This window comes from Desmodus rotundus, chromosome 3 (genome assembly GCF_022682495.2).
Source record: "Desmodus rotundus isolate HL8 chromosome 3, HLdesRot8A.1, whole genome shotgun sequence".
Lineage (NCBI taxonomy): Eukaryota > Metazoa > Chordata > Mammalia > Chiroptera > Phyllostomidae > Desmodus > Desmodus rotundus.
This window is the reverse complement of record NC_071389.1, coordinates 72,294,270-72,300,363: the sequence shown is the minus strand read 5'-3', so window position 1 is coordinate 72,300,363 and position 6,094 is coordinate 72,294,270. Positions and strand designations below refer to the sequence as shown.

General features: G+C 42.1%; 1 long non-coding RNA gene across 2 annotated transcripts in view; it reads right to left on the bottom strand.

Annotated features, from left to right (window-relative positions):
- Positions 1–2,009: 2,009 nt before the first annotated feature.
- The window catches only part of LOC112309375 (uncharacterized), a 39,241-nt gene continuing 35,156 nt past the window's right edge, over positions 2,010–6,094 (bottom strand). For both annotated transcript variants that reach the window (XR_002975226.3, XR_008426418.1), the window contains exons 2-4: positions 4,794–4,990; positions 4,361–4,562; positions 2,010–3,899 (exon numbers count right to left, since the gene is read on the bottom strand). This is a non-coding gene — a long non-coding RNA (uncharacterized lncRNA). The remainder of the gene's footprint in view (positions 3,900–4,360; positions 4,563–4,793; positions 4,991–6,094) is intronic.

Genomic DNA, 6,094 nt, shown 5'->3' with positions numbered 1-6,094 from the left:
AATGGTAAGAGCCAGAGGAAAAACTGGAAGGGGAATTATTCCAGCAGTAGCCTTCAATCGCAGTCCAGTTGCTACAAAGCAGCGCGCTGCTCTAATGCAGAATGCAGGCTGTGCATCCCGATTAATCTACCGATGGAACAAAAGCCTTATATGGTACTACCCCAGTGAGTTGAGGAATGCTAAAATAAGAAGGCAGTCATTACCAGGCATTTGTTTAATGACTGTAATCATACTGAATTAATTTAACTCGCTGCAATGTTTAACAGAAAGTCAATTATGAATTTGTGTTAAAAGAATAACAATACCAGTATTTGCATAGCACCTTCCTCCGAGGAGACGTCCTCCGAAGACAAGCTCACCTCCTCGACGTTCCCAAGGCACTCAGAAAGCGCTGAGTGCTCTCCTGAGCACTCCGGAGCCAGCCTCTCTGAGGACAGGGGCTTATGGTTCTGAGCCAGGATGACCCGTACACATTGTATGAGTAGCATACTGGGGAGGGCCACACTGACCTTGGCCAGTCTCTCTGTGGATTCAGTGATGCCTTTTCCCATTTGCGTTCTATGAATTTTATTTTTCTGTTTGCTCCTCATTCAGTTCTCTTGACACGAATCCTGCTCCAAAGAAGTTTGTAGATAGCAGAGAGGTCAGAACTAGATGAAACCACATCACCCCCAGAACTGTGGAAGTACTGTAAGTGTTAAGTGACGCTGAAAAAAAGGACTGATTCTACTCTGAGGCGGGGGGCTGGCAGGGGTGAGCTGTGGGCCCTCACTGAGGGATGTTCCCTGGAGAGGGCTGCACGGGGGGCCTCTCTTCAGCACCTTCTCCAGCTTTCCTTAGAGAATCCAAGTCTCATAAACTCACTTTGCTACTTTTCAATTACAGTTGACATTCAATATTATATTAGTTTCAGGTGTACTGTCTAGCGGTTAGACATTTATATAACTTACAAAGTGATGCCCTGGGAAGTCCAGTACCCACCTGGCACATACAGAGTTCTTACAACACTATTGACTATATTCCCTGTGCTACATCCCCATGACTGTTCTGTGACTACCAATTTGTACTTCTTAATCCCTTCACCTTTTTCACCTACTCTCCCAAACTCCTCCCCTCTGGCAACTATCAGTCTGTTTTCTGTGTCTATGAGTCTGTTCCCATTTTTGTTTGTTCATTTATTGTGTTCTTTAGATTTCACATATAAATGAAACATTATGGTATTTGTATTTGTCTGACTTATTTCACTCAGCATAATACTCTCTAGATCCATTATGTTGTCATAGTGGTGAGATTTCATTCTTTTTTATGGCCAAGTAATATTCCATTCTATATATGTAGCACATCTTCTTTATCCATTCATCTGTGGATGGACAATTAGGTTGCTACCCTATCTTGATTATTGTAAATAATGCTGCATTGGACATAGGGATGCATATATCTTTTCAAATTAGTGTTTTGGATTTCTTTAGATAACAGTGTTAATTCCCCAGAGGAACTTACACATTTTTAAGGAAAAAAAAGATTCTAGAAAAGGTACAGCTATCTAATTGGGGAATTTCAAGCACCAACTCTCCAAATGGGAAATCATTTCCAAGGGTCAAGGAGGCCTTCTGGGGGGCTCCTGTCCTTCATCAGGCGGCAGGTAGTCTGGGCTCATGGTGCCAACCACCCAGTGGGGTAGGTAAGTCTTGACCTAGAACCCTCTAATGCTAGCATGTGCCACAAATGTGGGCGATCAGCGTGGGTCCCTGGGGCGGCACAGACTCGGGCAGCATCTCTCAGCCTCCTCAGTACATCCCATCTTTGCTCGTGAATTTCCTTGAGTCCTTGCCCACCAAGGAAAAAGTGGCCCGAACACTGGTATTTTTAAAAACCACCCCATGGCAATTAATTCTACCCCGTACCCAAGATAGAGAACTACTGATAGAATGTGCAGTATTCCTTTTGGCACGTAGTGTATGCACTTTAGTAAACTCAAGAATAGAAAAATAGAGTTGTTAAATTTATCTTTACTGTACAATTCTATACAAATCAACAGAAAGGAAATGATTTTAATGGAGAAAGTCTATATATCTGTGATACACCCACATGTCCTCTGCAGCTGGGGATGGGGCAGCCAAAGGGGCAGTCGTGCCTTCTGCAGCTCCTTGTTCCTCTCTCTCTCAGCACTGGCCACCTTGTGTTGTGACTCTCTCTTCCCCTAGAGTCCTCCGCACTGCACCAGCAGGCTCTTCCAGGGCAGGGGCATACCTCATTCATTTGATGGCCCTGGGCCTTTACTCTGCCTGGCACGTGGCATTTCTTCATTATTTGTGAAAGGAATGAGGGAATGCTGAAGGACATCTTCCTGCTGGAGAAGGAAGCTCAGAGATATCCAAGTTTCTAGCATGAGAAAATCAATCTTTTCTTTCACTGTAGACGATCCTGAAATAATATGCTTCCCAAAGACTGAAAGAAGGCCAAGTCTCAACTCTCAATATTGAGTTAAAGCCTAAGTAGCAAAGAATTTAAAAAGGGTATGTGTATGAAAAAAATGAATGCTTATGAAAATCAAAACTCTATATGCATTTAGTAGCTAATAAACTTCATTTACTTTTAGATACTTTTTAGAAAAATGAGGCATCCTTTGCATTTTGGAGAGTGAGGCCAGTGAAGTGTTGGCTCTGCATGCCTTTGCTAGAATTCTGCCCTCCAGCACAGATAAAGGTAAAAGTCTGTTCTTAAGCCTCTGAGCCCTCCATTTGGATACATACACATCCTGTTTTTGATCCTGCCCTCTCTGGCAGTCTTGTGAAGTTTGGTCACTTCTCAGTAATGCCTTTATATACAAATGCAATAACATAAATAGCGATACAAGGAAACTAACTGTATTAAATATCCTAGCTTAAGGAACTTTGCCATAGAAAAATCAAAATACTTTCAGGTGAAATCACAAAGGGACTTTGATGGTCTCTGTTCCAACTATTGCACTAATAAAATCAGTTCAAGAAGAGCTTCGACAAGGCAAAGAGCTGAGAAGGAAAAGAGATGACTGTGTTTACTGAATTTCAGTAAACCTAAACTGAATGTTTCTTCTCCAAAAGTGACCTTTTCAATGACTAGCAGATTCCCATTGTCACATTTAACACAACATAGGATACTTTCAAAACCGTCAAGTCTCATTTTATAAACCCTTCCTAAGACTTTAAAGGAAAACAAAGGGAAGGCAAGCTGATTCTCTCGAATTTTGTTTTCCAGATGAGGGAGGAATTTGAAGGTCAAAAAGATTGAGTCTTGCTACAGCAGCATGTAAGTAAAGAGGTGCTAGAGCCCAGGACGCGATTCTCTTAAAGCTGCATCAGACCATATCCTATTACATTCAGCAGCAGTGGTAAAAGCTGAGTACTGAACCATTGGCAGCTTGAAATGAACCATAGTGGGAATATTTACACCATGGAAATGAACAAACATGGACAATCAGGGCTGTTGTTTTTATTTTCCAGGGATGTGGTTTACATGTTGTAATATATTTAATGATACCAACTTATAATCGTGTGTTCCTTTATTTCAATCCCAGAATTCAACATGCTTCTGAACATAAAGTACAATGGTTAAGCATAAAGTTCTTAGGTCAGAGGGCCTATCTTTGATCCTATATAACTGATTACCTCTGTGGCCTTGGACAAGTCCATTCATCCCTCTGGGATTCAGCTTCTCATTGTGTAAACCAGGGCTGATAATACAGTGTGCCTCACAGGCTGTTAGGTGTATTCCTGAAGTGGTGCGTAGAAACTACTTGCATGGACTCTCACACAGGCTCAGCTCCCAATGGCTGTCGGCCGCGATTCTTTTCCTCTCATCCTCCTCTCCTTTCTTTTTCTTATTCAATTGGTCATCATGGCAGATTGATATTATTTGTACTGAAACAAGGAAAAAGACTTTTTAAAGACTACAGGCAAAAAACGAAAATAGAAAAACTATATACAACTAACTTGGGATTTTAGAGAATGGAATGTTACCTTCTGTTTCTTGACTCTTGCAGAAAATAAGAGTTTTGACAGGCCAGTGTTATTTTGGCATAAATTCTGTAAATCTAAGAGAGCATCACAATTCACCAGAGAAATTATTGATATACATAGTTTCAGCATGTTTTTAGAGATTTTCAAGAAGCCACATGAAAGCCATATACTGTATTAGGGGCCACTGTATGCAAATATGTCATCAGGCCTCTTGCTTCTGTGGTTACAGAGCCTCACTCATGACTATGTTTTCACTGGCGCAGTCTAATGGCCAATTTGCATACCTGCTGTGACATATTGTACTTTTCAAAGCTAATACTCCCTCTGCTAATGAGACTGAGCTTTGAGGGAAGAGGCTTTACCTGGAGGCCCTGGAGGACTTAGCCCACAGAGGCCAAGGAGTTGGAATGCCAAGCTGGCTCTGTCCACAGAGTGTGAGGCAGTGAGACACCTTCTCTCCCGCTTTCTGTTGGCATTGGCATGCTCATGGGATGGGCCCCACTGATTCTGTCCCGTCTCTCGGGCCTCTCTGCAATCAGAGTGCTAATGAACATAGGATGACCACTGTTGTAGAAAGAGGGCAGAGAAGCAGCTGAGGAGCAATGGGGCAGGACCATTTTTACTGCCACCCATCCCAGCCCAACCACAAAACGGTAATGTAATGTAACGTTAACACCATAGGACCCTAGGCTCAAATGGAATCCCACGGGAATACAAAATAAAATCATGCAGTTTTTATACACTGAGTGTTACAGGCAGTGTTCTGTCAGTTCAAAGAAAGGATGGGTCACCGACCTCCTTGTCCTGCCTCCTTCCACAGGTTGTAGGTTGCCTGGACCACACCACTTTGTACTTGCTCATTTTCAAAGCCAAAGCGTCACTCCCAGAATATGGCATCAGCTGTGACAACAGGAACTCTCCACATGGCCAGGCTGCAGCCCAGGAGACATCAGCCTTGCAGCCCCGGAAGAAAAAGGTGTTTTAAACCATTTCTGTATAATAACAGAATTGCAAAAAGAACAGAAATAATTATAATTTAGTGAGTGTCTACAGTGTGCCAGGTGGACATGATAACCTTCCAAATCACAAATACATGCAAAGGGCTTTCTATGTCCAGAGTTTCAAGTGCTTTACATATGATAAATCATTTAATCCCCAAACAACCCTATAGGGAAGATGTTATTATTCCCATGCAACTCCATTAGGTGAGAACTATTATTCCTCTTTCACAAATAGGAAAATGGAAGCATGAAAAAGTGAGTACTATTTAAATCTCATACCTCGTAAGAATGGGACTGTGGATTCAAACCCAGATTGTCTGAGCTGGATTCAAATTCAAATCTGTACTCTTGACTATTAATATTCAAATATGGGCCCCCTACAAATTAGTGTTCAGTTGTAATAGTCTCCGCATGGATTGCAAGAGCCTAGTAAAAGAAGGGAAACTAGACTTGGAGTCACTCGGGGGAAGGGTTAAAGTTTTAAGAGTTGGTGAGTAGAGAGAATTATTATTAGAGAACTAGGAATTATTAGAAAAGTAGGCTTTTCATTAAAGTGTTCCTTAATATTTGAACTCAGCTGTATGCTAGTAAATTGGCTCTCTGGGGCAGAGGGGGAAACCTTGGCTTACAGTGTTTTGCCAATTTCCAGGGTGTAAATAATCCCACCATGGCTGATTTCAAGATTCCAACAGTTTCACAACCTGTTTGCAAAATTCCTGACTATGTAACAATCATTTCTCACTAGCCAGTTGGAGGTGGTTCAGCGCCACAGTTTGGGCCCAAGTGGTGGATTACACCGCCCCCTCCAGAAGCACATACTGCTGTATCACACCTCCACACGCAGGGTGGACTTCGTACTGCCCACGTGGCTCTCTGATGCTTCAGGACCTTAGGTGGTGTCTGGGATCTTTCTTGTTCTCCCTCCTAAACTGTATGCTTTTACTTGTTGTATTTAATGAAAGCTGTTTTTACTTTTGCTCTTGACTTTAAAAGGAAGGTGAGACATTTATATTTCTCTTCCATTGACCATCTAATAAATCTAATAGATGGGTGTGGCTTTTTAAAAGTGACCCTTAATTGGGTAAAATGAAGTCA